This window comes from Garra rufa, chromosome 19, assembly GCF_049309525.1.
Source record: "Garra rufa chromosome 19, GarRuf1.0, whole genome shotgun sequence".
NCBI classification, from domain to species: Eukaryota; Metazoa; Chordata; class Actinopteri; order Cypriniformes; family Cyprinidae; genus Garra; species Garra rufa.
In genome coordinates, this window is record NC_133379.1 from 7,644,659 (window position 1) to 7,663,361 (window position 18,703).

General features: G+C 38.1%; 1 protein-coding gene across 4 annotated transcripts in view; it reads left to right on the plus strand.

Annotated features, from left to right (window-relative positions):
• dacha (dachshund a) overlaps positions 1-18,703 on the plus strand; it is a 196,241-nt gene that overhangs the window by 115,908 nt on the left and 61,630 nt on the right. The window lies entirely within an intron of this gene.

An 18,703-nucleotide genomic window follows, 5' to 3' on the forward strand; every position in this document is an offset into this window, starting at 1 on the left:
ACTATTTTTGTACTTAATGCACTTTAATATCTTTAATATCTGATGATTTTTGGCATAAAAGAAAAATCGATAATTTTGACCCATGCAATGTATTTTTGGTAGGACTGTCAGTCGATTAAAATTGTAATCGAAATAATTACTTGATGTTTTGATTTACTAATCTAATTAATCGCAAAATAAATTTGACTGAAAATACCACCAAAAGATTATTTAAAGCTATTTTTGTGTTAAATGAGAAAGTATCAAATAGACAAATTGCAGCTTTAGAAAGAAATATTTGATTTGCTTCAACATCAGATTTATTACACAAAAACATTCAGACTGCATATAAGATTATGTCCACTAAATTGCGTCCAACTAAAGATATACTTAAGTGTATTTGATTGTGCTAAAGTGAAACTATTGCGAGTTTACTTTAGGTACGCCTGAAATATTTTGCATTTAAAGACAGATATTATTTAAATATCATACAATCCTCATCAGTAGTGACATTAAAACATATTTTAGGCTTAATATTAAGAAATGTGCATTGTGCACAAGTACTCCTCCAAATAAAGTTTATTTACAGTTTTTATTACAGTAAGTCTTAAGCAAACTTTAAAAAATTAGAAAACTGAAACCATAAAGTCATTAATTCCCTCAAGCAAAATTTTATATTTGTTTTATCAAATATTATTAAATGCATGGTTGACTTTTTGAAGTCTATCTATTACAGGTTTCATTGTTCTAGTTTGTATATTCACAATGTTCTCACAGACGCTTTGTGTATGAGTTATTGCGCCTGCCACAGTTCAGTGGAATCACTTCTGAGCTCCTCGCCTGGTAATCAAAGCCATCAAATCCACTGCAACAGCAAAACACATTTCTGATGTGCAGGGCTACACAGCCATTAGCTTTGACCAGTTTATGACTCACTAGCTTTGAATCACTTACCAGCGCAGGCTATAGATATTCACAATATGAAAATAAAGAGCACTGTTAGGAAGCGTTCAACAATCTAATCACCTCAACACATACGCGCGCACACAGGCACGTGACCTGAGGTAATGGGTTCTTGCCCACGCAGCCCTCTCCTTTCTGCTGAGCTTTATTGAGGCTAATGACGTCTTTAATGTTCCCCACCTGACTGTGCATTTAGATTGTGATGTTACCATCACTGCACACACACACACACACACACACACACACACACACACACACAAAGTAAAATGTCATTCTTTATTATCACAGTCAACAACTGCGAGCACAGACACAAATGCCATCCGTTGTTATTGCCAAGACCAATAACGCTTACATACACGAACAACACACACATACGTGAACAGAAACACAGCGCGTGTGTGTGAATATGCAGAGGGAGACATTAATACCAGTGATTCACTCCTCATATCGGTTTGCAAAGGTTTTAAAATTGCAGTCAAATCAGTTTAAAACAAAACAGGACATTAAAACAGGCATATACACTACCAGTTTTAGTTTTAAATAATTGTTTTAAATATATTTTAATAGTTTAATAGTCTTCAGTGTCACATGATCTTTCAGAAATAATTTCAATATGTTGTTTTTGGTTATTGCCTCAATTATTAGTTTTTATTATTACTAGCAGTGTTTAAAAGTTTTTGCTGCTTAATATTTTTGTGGAAACATTTTTTCAGGATTCTTTGATGAATATAAAAAGTTTATTTAACAGCATTGATTTAAAATAGAACATTTTGTAACACTATAAATGTATTTATTGTCACTTTGAAACTGTTTAATGCATCACTGAATAAATATTTTTATCTCCCTCTTTGTCTTTAAAATCTCAGCCCTAACTTTTGAATGGTAGTGTATCACAATTTACAAAAAAAATAAAAATAATATATATAAAACAGTTATATATTTCATATATTTTGATCAACTAAATGCAGCCTTGATTGAAGATAAGACGCTTTCTTACCACACATTATCATGTAAAATTGTTTTCATATCCACAATATTTATTAATTCTTCTTTTTGCATGCATTTAAGATGAATTTTCAGTTTGAAAAAAATATAATTACTAATTTGGAAAAAAATTGTTCTTACTCCTGTCCAGTTGTGTTATATTTTGCTTGTGATATTAAAATTTTAGTTAGCTTCTAAGTAGGGCTGCACGATTAACCTTTATCGCATCGATATTGAGGTTTTAACTCCCGCAATAACCTAACCTCAGGAGGCTGAGGTTTTTTCCCCGCCTCTGACATTTGAGCGACAAACCTAGCCAATCAAAATGGTCGAATCTCGCGTTCCTGGCTTGCTGGCCAATCAGAAATGGCAATGGGAACAAGGTTGTATGCAGTGCACCGGCTTTCTGTCAGCAGCAAAGCAGCTAACACACAACGCGTACCTCGAATTGTGCCAATAGAAAAAGCTTGTAACTGTGCAGAAATGGCCGAAGGCACTTGGTTAACAAGAATGGTGGTACTTCAGCTGTTTGGACTTATTTTGGATTCCCGAAGAATGATGTGGAGCAAAAGAGTGCTAAATGTAAAGTATGTTGACGTGCTGTGGCCAGATCCAGAGGAAACACTACCAATCTATACCAGCATCTTAAAAATCACCACCGACAGCAATATGATGCATGCATCATATTGCCCCCCCCCCCCCCCCCACAACACAAAAGCAGATCTCTGGGGGCCCCTACAGGGTGTGGGCCCTTAGAATTGTCCTAACTTCCCCCCCTTAGCGGCGCCCCTGAGACGAAGGCGAACACAAAAATCGAAAATCGCATCGCAATCGCAATATTTGTCAGAAAAACCGCAATTAGGTTTTTTCTCAAAATCGTGCAGCCCTACTTCTAAATTGGTAATATGGACTGGATTAAAGAAAATCACAGGTAATCAGAAAACATTTAATATGAAATATTCAGTAATGATTTTGGATCGTTGGGATTTGACTGTAACAGGACTATCCAGCGCAAGCTACCTATGAAATGTCTTTCGAAAATTAAAATTGATATTTATACTATCTAAAATTAAATACGCTTTCTATTGATGTATGATTTGTTGGAATATGACAATATTTGGCTGAGTTACAACTCTTTAAAAATCTTTAATCTGAGAGTTCAAAAAAATCAAAATATTGAAAAAATTGCTTTTAAAGTTGTTCAAATTAAGTTCTTAGCAATGCACATTATTAATCAAAAATTAAGTTTTGATATATTTACGGTAGGAAATTTACAAAATATCTTCATGGAACATGATTTTTCCTTAATATCCTAATGATTTTTGGCATAAAAGAAAAATCGATAATTTTGACCCTCATGTATTTTTGGCTATTGCTACAAATATACCCGTGCTACTTAAAACTGGTTTTGTGGTCCAGGGTCACATATGTCAGCTCTTTACAGAGTTGCAATTTAAATCATGTAAAAATCTGTGACTTCCGACGTGGCTCATCCAATCGAAGTCAATAACTAAACTATCAGCCCATAACAAGCTTTACCAAAAAGCTGCTTGCAACTGTAGATCAGCACTTGAGACTGTGAATACAAATCACCTTTGAATTGGGTCCATGCATGCGGAGAGAAACAGACTGTGTGTAGTGACAGAAAGATGATGGCGAGAGAATAGAGAGCAGGAGAGAGGAGGAAGAGCCAGTGCCAGGGGTGGAGAGAACACGTCTGTCTCGCACTCAATCACACATCCTCTAATGTACTCTGGCTGCCGATAGAGCTAATGTTGATGATGAGAGAGATAGAGATGGAGAGAACTGCATCAATGGAAACTGAGAATCACACAGAGTCAAATTTCACTCGTGTTTGCGGATGTCAGCGTGCTGAGTGAACAACAGTCCCGGGCCGTGAAACACAGTAAGCACAGACCCAGCACTATAGGCGTTTGTTTGTGTGGTGTCAGATCTGATAAGGCTAGATCAAGGCTTTCTGATGGCTTTTTACCATTTTTTCTTCTTTTTGCATGTATTTAAGATGAATTTTCGGTGGGAAAAAAATATAATTACTAACTTTAGAAAAAAAAAAATTCTTACCCCTGTCCAGTTGTGTTATATTTTGCCTGTGATATAAAAATTTTAGTTAGTTTATAAGTAGGTAATATGGACTGTTTAAAGCTAGGGATGTAACGGTATTGTGAATACCGTCATACCGCAATAACAAATTTTTTCGATACTACCGTGGTCGCATGACTCGATAAAACAATAGGTCTTCTGAGAAAAGTTTGCTCAGGCGAATGGAGCGAACGAGAGTTAGCGGGAACTACATTTCCCATCAGCCCAGGCGTGGCCATCATCCTTTACGGTCTGTTGTCGCTACAGACTGTAGCAGCAAGGAAAAGAGATGGAAATGGTCGAACCTGCTCCGTCTGAAGGGCGTATGCGTCACGTATTATTTTCAGCACCCATGTTAACGGATTAGAGCGTTCACACTGCACGCGGTTGCTGTCCGGCAGTACGTCCTAGAAGCGGTGCCTTTGCAGCAGTGCAGCGATCGTTTCGGCACCGCGTCTTTTTTTTGCTGCGCTGTATGTGCTGAATTAATGTTACAGTGCGTTGTTCGCTGTAAAAATTAACATGGATTGACACGGAAATGTACCATAAATGCATATAAATTTCACAGTCAACACGTGGCTTTTTGGCTAGGTTTAAAATAAGGTGCAGTTTTAAAGAGGCTAAACTAGGCAACATAATAGATGCACTTGTCCAGGTAGAAAAGTTCTTTAAAGGATTGTTAATAAAGATTTAATGCGAAAGAAAGGCATGAGAGCCTACTGCACTGCAAAAAAAATAAAATGCTTTTCTTACTTAGAATTTTGTCTTGTTTCCAGCCAAAATATCTAAAAATTCTTAAATCAAGAAAGATTTTCTAGACAAGTAAAAATTATTGTCTTGTTTTTAGTAAAAACAAGTCAAAATTAAGTGAGTTTTTGTTTAAAACAAGCTAAATAATCTGCCAATGGGGTAAGAAAAAAAATCTTATTTCAAGCAGACAACTAGATTCAGACAACTCATTCAGCTAAACTGATTTGACTGTTTTTTACATGCTTTAATATTTTTTGTTACTAAAATTGAAATATTTAAGTTTCTGTTTCAAAGTTTACAGATAGATGGCTAATTTGTATGCCATTGATATGTTCAGTGTTCATGTAAACTGTTTAATAAACACTTCTGGCACTTTTTTCGAGTCTCTTCATTAGTTTTGTTTTTCCTGTAAATGATTCAATAAATACCGTACCGCGCCATTCATACCGAGGTATTACCGTACCGTGAAGTTTTGATACCGTTACATCCCTATTTAAAGCTGGGTTGCTCAACTCTGGCCCTCAAGGTCCACTTTCCTGCAGAGTTTCGCTTCAACCCTAATCAAACACAACTGAACAAGCTAATCAAGGTCTTCAGGATCACTAGAAAGTTACAGGCAGGTGAGTTTGATCAAGGTTGGAGAGCTAAACTCTGCAGGAAAGTGGACCTCGAGGGCCAGAGTTGAAAACCCCTGGTTTAAAGAATAGTGAATTTAAAAAAAACAAACAAACCAAAATCGAAAGCACAGTATGGCTTAATCCCTTCACCAAGCATTCACTTCATTCAGGCGACCACCTTTTGATCCAGTGTTTTCCGTGCCTCAGAACGGATCAGTTCACTGTAAATGAAGCCAGTGAAATTGTTTATTGCATGTGCTATGAGTTTTCCGCGCATTTTGGAATGCAATGGCCACCAGTTATGCTTTATTTGCACGGAAAATGATTACAGCATTTTACTAGATTTGTAGTGAGATGTGTTTTTGTGAGTCTGTTTTCACTGAAGCTGGAATTTTCCTTCAAAATAAAAGCTCTACTGCCATTTCCGTCAAAATAAAAGCTTAAAAGTGCAGTATGAATTGCTGAAAGCGAGCAGTTTTAAATGAAGTCCAAATTAACAAATAAGTATTGTATTTTCTCTACTGTAGTATAAATCAAAAATAATATACCTATAAAATATTCATTTTAATTTATTTTACAGTGCCGTTGTTTTACAATATATGTATATTACTATCACAGGGATAACAATAATATAAAATTGTTATTATTATTACTATTATTATATTCTAATTTTTTGGCTTCCTAAAACATCAGTGTGAATTTTATTTAGACTGAGATAGTATACCACAAACAAAAAGAGGGTTAAGTTCCCTTTAAAGTTCAGGTACAAGTCAATACTGTTTTTGCACTAAAATGTTATCCTTCAAACTAAAATGGTTAGTTATGGATAATTATATTAGAAATTGTATAATTATTACACAATTATGTACATTAATTACCCCTAGAAAACCTATGATGCTTTTCTTTGGCAGTCATTTGTTTTATGTGGGTATATTTATACATTCATTTATTATTCATTAATTTTACCATAGTGGGTAACAGGTAACAACAGCTTCGCGGATAATTCAAAAGTTTAAGTTAGTGTAAAACAAGTCACTTCCTGGATTGGCCTTCAGATGTGTTCAGATGTGAAGTTTGGGCAGATCTGAGTTACAACAACTTCCTTTTCCATGGCGAAAGATCAAACTTTGTCAGGCCGCTACAGACACACTCTTTAATGAAAACTCAAGATTTTTGCAATTTAACATCGCAAAGGGCTTTAGATTAGACTGACCAAATATAGTGTTGATGTCATTAAATCTCTATGAGGAGTTTGTTACAGTGTGAAATATGCCAATTTCTGATGGCGCTATGACTATAACTGACTATGGGCATGTGTTCAGGACAGGACTCTTATCATACATGTAAAGTTTAGGGCAGAACACACATTGTATGCCTGAGTTATAACAACTTTTGGTTTCAGAATTTGGCCCCCAAGGACAAGCCCTCCTCAAGATCTTCACAATTTAACAACACAAAGGGCGTTAGATTAGACTGACCAAATTTGGTGTTGATCTGATTAAGTCTCTAAGAGGAGTTCATTAAAATACAAGCCTGAAAATGCCAAAAATTATACAACATTTGCCAAGAAAATTCTAAATAACTGACTTTCCGGTTGGGTTTCGAATTTTGAAATTTTGGTTACCACTGCTGCCGTTTTTCTACCGTAAATTTTACAGATTTTTTTTTTTTTTTTTTACAGCGAGGGCATGTTTTGTTTTTTAAATGTATTTTTGTCATTTTTCTCCTCTATTCGAATAGCCGAATAGTAGTTGAGTGAACAGGAAACAAAATGGAATAAAGAGAAGGAACAAACTCAGAAAGGACCACAAACAAGGTTGACCGAAGCGCACATAAATGTCCATTCGCTCAACTTTATACAGTCCTACCATAAATGTGACCTCCAAGTGCACAGAGATGAACTAAACGCCGGTGTTTGAACAGATTCTGAGTGCCACTGCTTATTGTTATTTTTAATTGGATACTCCAAGCCAAAGCTATGGAGTTCTGAAGTACTTTGAGCAACCAAAGAGACGTTTGGGTTTTGGACCAGACTTATTAAGTCCTCAAAAGCAAGCCATACCACCCAAAGTACACTGGATTGGTCTTTGGTGCGCATTGTTTGGAGTTGAGAGGTGGCGAAGGGGGGTGTCTTGGAATCTGATCTAGCTTTCTTGAATCCCTGAAGTTAAACAAACACCCTCTGAAGCAGTCCGACAACTTTAACCTCTTTCCCTTTGCCTCGCTCTCTCTCGTGCGCCGCCAAGACACTGCTTGCTCAAAGTCCCGATGGCACTTTTTCCTGTCCCTTTTTTGTTTCTTTACATTCCCGCAAGATGTGTTTTTGGTCCCCTCCCCGCTCACTCTTGGTGGTGAGCCTTTTGCTTTTTTTGAAGGGGAACTTCAAAGGGGAAACGGCTAATCTGTGCTTTTCCTCCACTGTGTGGACCGTGCCACAAAAAGTCTGAGCTATCTGCAGCAGGCAGTCAGCACAGATAGGCTTGATTTCAATCTCCCCCCTCGCTCGGTCCGTTCAAACATTAACCCCACTCTCGCCGCCAGAGCGCGAGAAAAGAGCACGGGATCAAAAAACGCAACAACGCTCGGCAACGACGTGTTTGACAAGGGCCAAAGAGATTTGATGAAGTATTTGGCATGGAAAAAGACAGTCTGCCTTTTTTCCCCCCACAAGTTTATCCAGTAGCACAAAGCATGCCGGAGTTTATTCAGCGGCTCGGAGCTGGTGTGCACTTTCGGCGTTAGGCAGAGAACGATGTTAGCGCTAATACGTTTGCAGCAGGATTGGAAGGTGAAGTGAGTTAATGGGGGCTCCTGTGAAATTGTGTCTTTAAATATAAATACAGCTCTGAAAACTCCTGTTAACAAGAAAAAAGAGTGCGAGAGAGAGAGGGGAAATAGAAAAAGGAGTAACATGTGTTTCTTGTCGGAACGGCGGTAGAAGAATGAGCGAACGAAAAGGGACTCATTGGTCTAATGGAGAACTGTCAGGGTGAATCACTGTCACAAATGACATCAGAAAAGAACTGATATATTTTTTTGTAGGGCGACTGACAAGTTAAAAGAGAAATCCCATGCATTATTTAAACGGGCTCGGGAATCTGTCAGCCATGTGATTTGCCGCGTTAGCAAAAACCAGGTGTGTGCTGAGAGAGAGAGAGAGAGAGAGAGAGAGAGAGAGAGAGGGGGAGAGAGAGAGAGAGCGCACATGCAGAGATTGCGGGACTCAGAGTTGTGTATGTTGCAAATCCCTAACTACCAAAGTGGTCAGCACTTTTATTTCTTCTTTTCTTTGTCTCTCACCTATCCTTTCATTTTGCCATCACACTTTCAAGAGCTTTTCTGTCATCAGAGAGCAACTGTCACTCTTATTAAATCAGATTGGATTGTCCTAGTGTTGCCACTGAGGACCGCCTCGCTCGCTCATCTCTTTCTCTCTTTCGTAGCACTAGCTAAACTCACTAGCCTTCTTGACAAGTCCCGAACAAGTGTAATATTTGAAATTGTTAGTATGACCTTGACAGTTTTTTTTTTTTTCTCGTGAGATTCACCGTCAGGCAGTTTCCCCATTCGTACCTATAATCCCGCTGTAACCGGAGACACTTCTCCCTCCTCTCAGCTCCCATAAACGGCATCATCTGATCTCGGCTAGCCCTTTGTTTTATGTAAAATATTGAGCGTGTTGAGAGCAAGAGGGATCAGTGTTGATCTTGTGGCTGAGGTGGGGGAGTATCGGTTTCCTGTATCACTCCAGCGGAGAAGCTCTGAGAGAGTTGAGCTCACCTTCTGAACTTGGGTCTAGGGTCAGGGTTTTGTTAGAAGAAGATGTGATTTCACGTTGCTTTTCTAATGGACACTTGCATATTGTGGGATTCTGAGGAACTTGCTATGGATTGTCTGTGGTTTGATAATGGCTTGCAGTGACCATTGAATTTTTTCAATGGAGAAAAATTGATAAATAGTGTAGAATGATGGGAAACTGGTATCTTCCAGGACAGACTCAAACCCATTTCATCCACATGAGCACTGTGGCGTAATGCATCTGAAGTATTTATTTTGCACAACAGACAATTTTAAATTAAATAATGTGCATTTTAAGACATATTTAAGGCAATTATGCTTACACTGATTTAAGATGTTTTTTTAAAAAGTCTCATAAAAGTTGCATTTATTTGATCAAAAATACAGAGAAAACTGTTCTATTATGAAATAGTATTGCAATTTAAAATGTCAGTTTTCAGTATTTTCAAAGTATTTTAATATACTTTAAAATATAATTTATTTCTGTGATGCAAAGCTGAATTTTCATCAACCATTACTGCAGTCTTTAGTGTCATATGACCCTTCAGAAATCATTCTAATATGCTGACAATATGTTTTTACTATCACTTTTTTATCAGTTTAAGTATTCATTTCTTTCAAACCCCCCCAAAAAAGAAAACGTTCTGACCCCAAATTTTTAATGGTACTGTATATTGTTACAAAAGATTTCTATTTGCGATAAATTCTGTTCTTTTTAATGTTTTATTCATCAAAGAATCCTGAAAAGAGTAGCACAGGTTCCAAAAAAATTAAGCAATTACGTTTCCAACATTGATAATAAATCAGCATATTTGACATTGAAGACTGGAATAATGACGCTGAAAATTCAGCATTGCATTACAGGAATAAATTATATTTGAAAGTATATTAAAATAGAAAAGCACTATTTTAAATTGGAATAATATTTGACAATATTACTGTTTTTTTCTGTATTTTTAATTTAATAAATGCAGCCTTGATGAGCAGAAAAGTCTTCTTTAAAAAACACATTAAAAATCTAACAGTTCCCAGACTTTTGAATGGCAGTGTATATTTGTTGAGATCTTTGTAAGTATATAAAATGAGTATGTAAATGAAATTTGTGACAACTTATGCAGTGACTACGAAGACAGCATTACTTAATACTCTTCTGCCTAAACACATGTAGTGCTTTAAATATAATGAATACTTACGTAATTAATTAGGTGAAGAACCTATTTCAGTCTTTCAATTAGTTTTTCAGTTACCTTTTTTTTATTCCACTTACTTGATCTGCTTTAAAAGTCCTGTTAATCTTTGAGAAACTTTATTTTTCCATATTCCATAGGCTACTGTACAGTATGTTATAGTTTGACCTTTGATACACAAAATAATCAATCACAATATATTCATGTTTGACTTGTAGATATATTTTACCTGAGTAATAAGTTCAGACAGGTCAGAGTAGGTCATTAATCAACTATTATCTTGCATGCGAAATCAACATTCAGAAGTCAAAGGTCTACATTGCCCCATGTGGCCAGAATTTTAAAAGCGGGAACTGAAAGGTGTCAATACTGTTTAACGCGATCATATCATCATTTGATTTAAATATACTTTTGAGGTAAATTATTTAGATATTATTATCCAGACATTAGCTGTTTAGGTGATCTGTACATCATAGATTGGCTGTTGTTATAATATTACAGTCTTTCGCCTGTCATGCTGACTTATCAGAAATCTCCCCCAATCTGTGTCCTCTGACTGAAATATTTGCCCGGATCCAGCCATCCAAAATTAATGTTCCATAAATCATCATCCCCACAGGGATAGACGCTGCTTGCTGACCATTGCCGGAGATGAGCACTTTTGAACAGAAACACATATTTCCGCTCACACTAAACAAGGAGGCATACTCGCATACATAAACATGTCAGGTATACCCCATTTTAAAATAGCAAATACACACACTCAAGCTTGCTGGAAGCTGAACAGCTGAACACTATACGTTCATACATAAACCTGTGGAGCAAAGCTGCATTGATTAGCCACTCTGTCCATCAGGACGCAGTCTGTCATATAAACAGATGGCTCATATAGCGACGGACCTGCATTATCCTGGCTCACCGGCCCCTGCATCTTCCTTGCACTCCAGCAGGTTAAACCCACTCTTGACTGCCTCTCCGTTACCTTGATTTCCAGATGACCGTGCAGTCATCCTGAATTAATGCGTCATCGAGAATGAACTCCTCTTCAGGGATAAGAGAGTTATGTTGTATATATTTCATTTGGGGAAAACATGCCTCTAAATTGCTTTCATTGAGGAGACTCAATTTATAAGGATTTACCCTTAAAGAAATAGTTCACCCTGCCCCTGGTCACTATGAACTGTCAACTAAGGCACAAACTGCATTACTGTTTTGGAAAAAATTCTACTTTTGCGTTCTACGGAAAGAAAAAAATAACAGTGTGCGGCTTTGAAACGACCTGAGGGAAAGTAAATAACGTTTTTTTATTTATTTATGGGTGAACTATTCCTTTAAGTGCATGCTTTTTGAATGTTCAAAATGCCGCTGTCTACCTGAAGTGCTCAAAGTAGATAAATTCTCTCAAGTAATTTTCACCTTCCTCTCATCCAGAAGTGTGTGAACAAGTTAAGAGTGGCTGAGGAGTATGTAACAAAGTGCTTGTGAGTATGTGCTTGTGTCCAAAGCTTCTGTATTTAGTCTCAAACCCTCGGTTCAGCTAATGGGAATCCATCCCGCGTAATGACCCACAGTTCCTGTCGGTAATGAGATGTGGGAATTGCCCGTCCGTTCGACCAGATGATGCTGTATTAACGGACTGGGCCAAGCAGGACGGACGGGGGGCCGCCCGAAGCCCCAATGCCCCGCCTCATTTTTCATCCGGCCGACACCGGAGCTGGCGTGAGGGTCCGAAGGGGGATTGATTTCAAATGAGCCTCAAAATGACGTCTAATGAAAGCCCATAAAGACGTGGGTCTCTCCACTCCAAAACAGTCAAATGAGCCACGGTCTGTCGAGGATAAACACTTGACGAGTCCTTGCTTCTGGATGAGGGTGGCTACTCAAGCCCATCTACGAAATTGTCTGACAAATGTATGCATTTACTGGTCAACACATATCCTCTAAGCCACATTTCCCAAAAGCGTGGCACAAGAGAGTCGCCCGGGCCCCCATCTTCGGTGGCGCTCATTGATATGTAAACGCGGGGCGATATCAAAGAGACATCTTTTCAGGCTTTCTGTGAAGCGAGCACTACTTATGATCAAAGGATAGTCGCCGTAAACCGTTCAAAGAGAACAGAGTTCTCTGATGGCCATTAATGTGTGTCTGTGATAAGGGTAAGTGAAAGACTGTGCCATCTTATGCAGCACAAAAGGCCCATGAGAAACACAATATAGGACTCAGTTAGCGAGATGATGAGATGTTGAATATTCAGCTGTAGGTGGAGGTATAAATATGACATTCATTATTGAGAGGCCTCTACTTATTTACAGAAGCAGTAAGATTCATAAGCTCACCCGGGTTTTTAGGATTCGTTCTTGTTCCCATTTTCTAAATTTTGTCTCTTGGTGTTCACCGGGGCTCTGTCCTTGGTCCACTTTTCCTTTTTCAGGAAAATGAACGAGTCTCATGTGTGCAGTAAAACATGTATAGATGTTCTTACACAGATGTTATCAAGAAAGTTTACACTTGGTGCATTTATTCTGAATTAAGGCTAAACCAAAGCATAAAGAACCAGAAGTTCACCTAGGTTTCTAGTATGCCCCCTTGTTCCCATTTTCCATCTTTTTGTCACTTGGTGTTCACCAGGGCTGTGTTATTAGTTTACTTGACTTTTTCCTTGATCAGTAAAATGAATTAGTCCCATAGGGCCCTTGTCAAAAAAAGTTTCAGAAGTTCCTTGTTCCCTTTTTTTTTTTTTTTTTACTTTTTGTGACTTGGTGTTCACCAGGGCTCTGTCTTTGGCCCACTTTAACTTTTCCTTTTTTTGATTAAATGTATTGTGTGATTGTGTGTAGATGTTTTCACACATTTATCATCAAATATGTTTGAATTAAGGCTGAACTGAAGCATGGAGATCCAGAAGTTCACCTAGGTTTTTAGGATACATTCTTGTTGCCATTTTTTGTCACTTGGTGTTCACCAGGGCTCTGTCCTTGATTCCCTTGATTTTTTTCTTGATCAGTAAAACGAATGGGTCTTGTGTGTAAGACTCTAGTCAAATAAATTTGCACTTAGTGCATTATTCTGAATAAAGGCCAAAACTGAAGCACAGAGATCCAGAAGCTCACCTACATATCTAGGATGCATCCTTGTTCCTACAGTATATCCAACGTTTTGTCACTTGGTGTTCACCAGGGCTCTATCCTGGTTTCACTTGAATTTTTCCTCGATCAGTAAAATTAATCGGTCTCGTGTGTAAGATCCTCATCAAATAAGTTTGTACTTTGTGCATTTATTCTGAATTAAGGCTAAACCGAAACATAGAGATGCAAAAGCTCACCTAGGTTTTTAGAATGCATCCATGTTGCCATTTTTCAACTTGTAGCCACTTGGTATTCACCAGGGCTCTGTCCTTGGTGCACTTAGTGCATTTTTTCAGAATTAAGGCTAAACCTTAAGATCTAGAAACTCACCAAGGTTTCTAGGATGCATCCTTGTTCTCATTTTCCAACTTTTTGTCAGTTGGTGTTCACCAGGGCTCTGTCCTTGGTTCACTTGAATTTTTCCTTAATCAGTAAAATGAATGGGTCTTGTGTGTAAGACTCTCATCAAATAAGTGTGCACTTAGTGCATTTACTTTGAATTAGGGCTGAACTAAAACATGTAGATCCAGAAGCTCACCTAAGTTTTTAGGATGCATCCTTGTTCCCGTTTTCCAACTTTTTGTCACTTGGTGTTCACCAGGGCTCTGTCCTTGGTTCACTTGAATTTTTCCTTGATCAGTCATCAATAATAATCAATAAAACATATTTAAATTCTGAATTAAGTCTAAAATTTAGAACCAACTGAAGCCATATGTTTGAAAAAACAGTTTTACATGAGCATCTTTTCTGTGTACTCATTTATTACCCTTTTAGCTTGGCCTCTCTGCCCAATCCAGTATTCTGTTTTCTCAAAAAGTGTTTAGCTTACTATGAGTGTAGAAACAGGCTTTTGCTGTAGCTTTCACTCCTGTCAAAGCAGTGCGTCTCCTCCAACCTTCTACCTACTTCTCACAGCAATTAACACTTCATTAAAAGAGCTCTTTAATCATTTTCACTTTCAATTCAAACACTTTTACGTCAGGCCTCTAGTGTATTGCTCTCTCATTGTTCAGGGAGGGAATTAATGACTTAAAATTTATATGTTTTTCCCCCTTGATCGCTCTCCTTCATTATTACTTCTTTGTTATTCCGTGTAAATAGATTTTTTTGCACCCCAAACTCAAAGCTCCATGCTTTCCTATGGGGCTTTGAGCGGAGGTGTTTTCATAAACTTGTAAAGACATCCATGCTTTTGTGTCTTCTCAGTCATCATAACATGTCTTCTACAGAGCTGTTTGCAAGCAAGTCACTTTACCTAATACGATTTAGCGTTGCTCTGTGCTGAATCTATCCAACTGACCTGGGATGGATGTTAACAGTTAGATGCAGCGTATTGCATTAGGTGCAACATGAAACAGGAGCATATTTGAGGTTGACTTGTCAAAGTGCTTTCTAGCAGCAGCATAGCATGCTTGATTAAAATAGAAAATGTGTTGTAATGGAATTCAAGGTAGTCCGAAAGTGAATGCTCGGTAGTCATATACTCGCGGGGTAAGATGTGCCAGCTCTGTAATCTAGTAAACTGTGCATTATTTTGGTCATGTGACAATATATTAAGAAAAGACCCATCACATACAGCTATGTACTGTATGCTTTGAGGAAATGTGAACTAAAAAACCTTTTTACCAAAGTAAATTTTGTTGTTTTTTATAGAGGCTTTCTTCAAATTGAGTTGATAGCAGACATCCTGGGATATAAATAAGTATATGTTACCTCATTTCTCCTTACACAGAGGGCAATCTGAAAGTGGCACAACTTACCCCCACCCTCTCCTACTGTCCTGTGTCCTCTATTCCAGAATAGATATTTATGTGTTGTTACCTGCTTGCATCATATCGCACAGCAGCACAGATCATTCATATACAGTGGGACTGAACGGAGATCCACGCAGATGTCGCATCTCCGTGGCGGCTGAAACTGATGTATAGCCGAGAAGGTTGTCCCCCTCAGGGGGCTGTAGTGTGTGAGGTGTGTCAGGGTGTGTGTGGGGACATCTGTGCAGAGCAGGGTGGATACTGTGGGGAGGCCAGCCAGAGGGGTGTCTGGCACAGTGTAGATGGATATAGATAGCTCAGCGGGTGCCCCACAAAGCACTGAAAACACGCTGCCACTCACAGACGCATTCTGAACCAGTATGTTACACACAGATATGCTTCCAGACTTCAAAGATGGCAGTTATGTCAGATGACATACTGCAACATTTCAAATAAAATCTCTAATGGGGTAAAACCAGGTTCAGCATCAAACAGAAACTTATATTCGTTTTTTTTTAATGAAATATTTCATTTATATTACAGCCTTATATTAGAGCCTTTAAAGGAGTTCACTTACAGAACAAAAATGTGCAGATAATGTACTCAATCCCTTGTCATCTGAGATGTTCATGCCTTTCTTTCTTCACTCGTAAAGAAATTACATTTTTGAGGAAAATGTTTCAGGATTTTGAACTTCTAAAATGCAGTTTAAATGCAGCTTCACAGGGCTCTAAACAATCCCAGCCGAAGAAGGGTCTTATTTAGCGAAACAATTGGTTATTTTCTAAAAAGAAATTACAATTTATATACTTTTTAACTGCAAACGCTCGTCTTGGTCTAGCTCTGCGTGAACTGAGTATTCCAGTTCATGACAGTTAGGGTATGTCGAAAAACTCCCATCTCATTTTTTCTCTAACTTCAAAATCGTCCTACATCGCTGTATACCTTTTTTTGTAAAAGGTGTTTGATCATCTTTGCATGTTCACTTTGTTAACACTGGGTCAGAGTCGGAAAGAAAATCAGATGGGAGTTTTTAAACATTCCCTAACTGTCTTGAACCGGAACACACAGAGTTCACGCAGAGCATTTGCTGTTAAAAAGTATCTAAATTGTAAAAAATATTTTAGAAAATAACCAATCGCTTCACTAGATAAGACCCTTCTTCCTCGGCTGGGATCATTTAGAGCCCTTTGAAACTGCATTTAAACTCCATTTTGGAAATTTAAACTCAGGGGCACCATAGATATCCATTATATGGAGAGAAATCCTAAAATGTTTTCTTAAAAAAAACATTATTTCTTTACGACTGAAGAAAGAAAGACATGAACAACTTGGATGACAAGGGGGTGAGTACATTATCTGTAAATCTTTGTTCTGGAAGTGAACTACTCCTTTGATTTCAATTATTACAAATTCTTGAAATTCTTAAATTCTTGGCGGATAATGATAAATACAGTAGTCTTTATTTTTCTTTATTTTATTTTTCAACATTTGTAGACCTTTCAAAGCAAAGTTAGAGAACTCCTATGTGAAGGTCACCTGTTTAAGCTCATAAGCTGAAGTCGGCACCAGCGAGATGAATGGAAAAGCAGATAACCTGTGCTGTGGATGTCAGCCCAGCGTATTTGTCATTAGCTTGAATTTGCATGCACCTTGTTGAGCACGGGGTGACGTGGCAGGGGGGTGACGCTCGGAAGGGGGGAGGGCGGGAGGGCTGAGTTTGGCCAAAAGCACAGCTGTACTGCCTGCCGTACTGATTGCCTCTCCTTCTCTCGCCCTCATTTATCTTCATTTCTTCCCAATTACACCAAATTAGCAATAGTCTCAGTTGCATTACCAACTTAATCCCCCCTTTTTTTTGCGGGCTGCATTATGCGGTGGCAGATGATTCCTTGGCGGGAGTCAGGGTAAACAGCCATGAAAATGCCACCCCGGCAGATGGCGAGGCCCACAAGAAATATGACAAACAGAGTGCCAGCGTGCCGTCCTCTGCCCGTACCCGCTACAAGCTGTTAATGCGCTCCCGGACAGTTTGTGTGTGTGTGTGTGTGTGTGTGAGTGTTTGTGTGTATGAGACTGTAAGGTTTGCCGGCATAACCATATTAATGAATGCGTGTGTGTGTCGCACAGTATGTTTAGTTTTAAATAGACGGCAGAACCAAAGCAACACAGTGAGTTTTGCTGCTATATATGGCGAACACGTATGACTTCGGGGGTTTGTTGTTTGAAACGTACTCTCTGACCCTTCCAGCTTTTACCTCAGTGTACTGTAAATTTACTGTTGGTTCATTACAGACAGGTTATGTTTTTACTCGTGATGGAGTAGACTTTAAACACATCAGTACCAAGTTAAAAAATCTAATGAAAACTTTGGTAACACTTTAACTGAAGCCTTTATGAGATCTTCGTTCATGATAGGAAAAACAAATTAAGATGTTTTTGATGAAATCCAAGAGCTTTTTGACCTCAATAGACAGCAACGCAACTATCACGTTCAAGGCCGAGAAAAGACAGTGGACACGTTAAAATAGTCCATGTGACATCAGTGGTTCAACTTTAATTTTATAAAGCTACGACAATACTTTTTTGCGCAAAGAAACCAAAATAATGACTTTATTCAACAATTTCTTGTCTTTTGTGTCAGTCTTCAACGCAGGTTCATGAGAGCACTTACAGTTGATGTGATGCAAAGTGATAGTTGTTCATGAGTTTCTTGTTTGTCCTAAACAGTTTCTCTGCCTGTTGTTCTTCAGAAAAATCCTTCAGGTCCCACAAATTCTTTGGTTTTTCAGCTTTTTTGTGTATTTGAACCCTTTCCAGCAATGACTTCATGCTTTTGAGATCCATCTTTTGACACTGAGGACAACTGAGAGACTCATATGCAACTATTACAGAAGGTTCAAATGCTCAATGATGCTTTAGAAGGAAACACGATGCAATAAGAGCTGGGGGGGTGAAAACTTCAGTGTAAATTTAACTGGGAAACAGGTTAAGTATCTGCTGTAGCTTCTGAAGGCCTGTACTAAATGAAAAATGATCGCAAAATAAGAAAAACTTTCATTCTGTTCAAAAGTTTTCACCCCCAGGCTCTTAATGCATCGTTTTTTCTTCTGGAGCATCAGTGAGCGTTTGAACCTTCTGTAATAGTTGCATATGAGTCCCTCAGTTGTCCTCAGTGTGAAAAAAGATGGATCTCAAAACCATACAGTCATTGTTGGAAAGGGTTAAAATACACAAAAAATCTGAAAAACCAAAAAATTTGTGGGACCTGCAGCGGGCAGTTTAAATTTTCAGGACAAACAAGGGACTCATGAACAACTATCACTAAACAAACAATCAAACAAACAAACAAAAAGGCTGTGGATCATCCAGGTAACAACACAGTATTAAGAATCAAGTGTATGTAAACTTTTGAACGGGGTCATTTTTATAAATTACTATTAAAA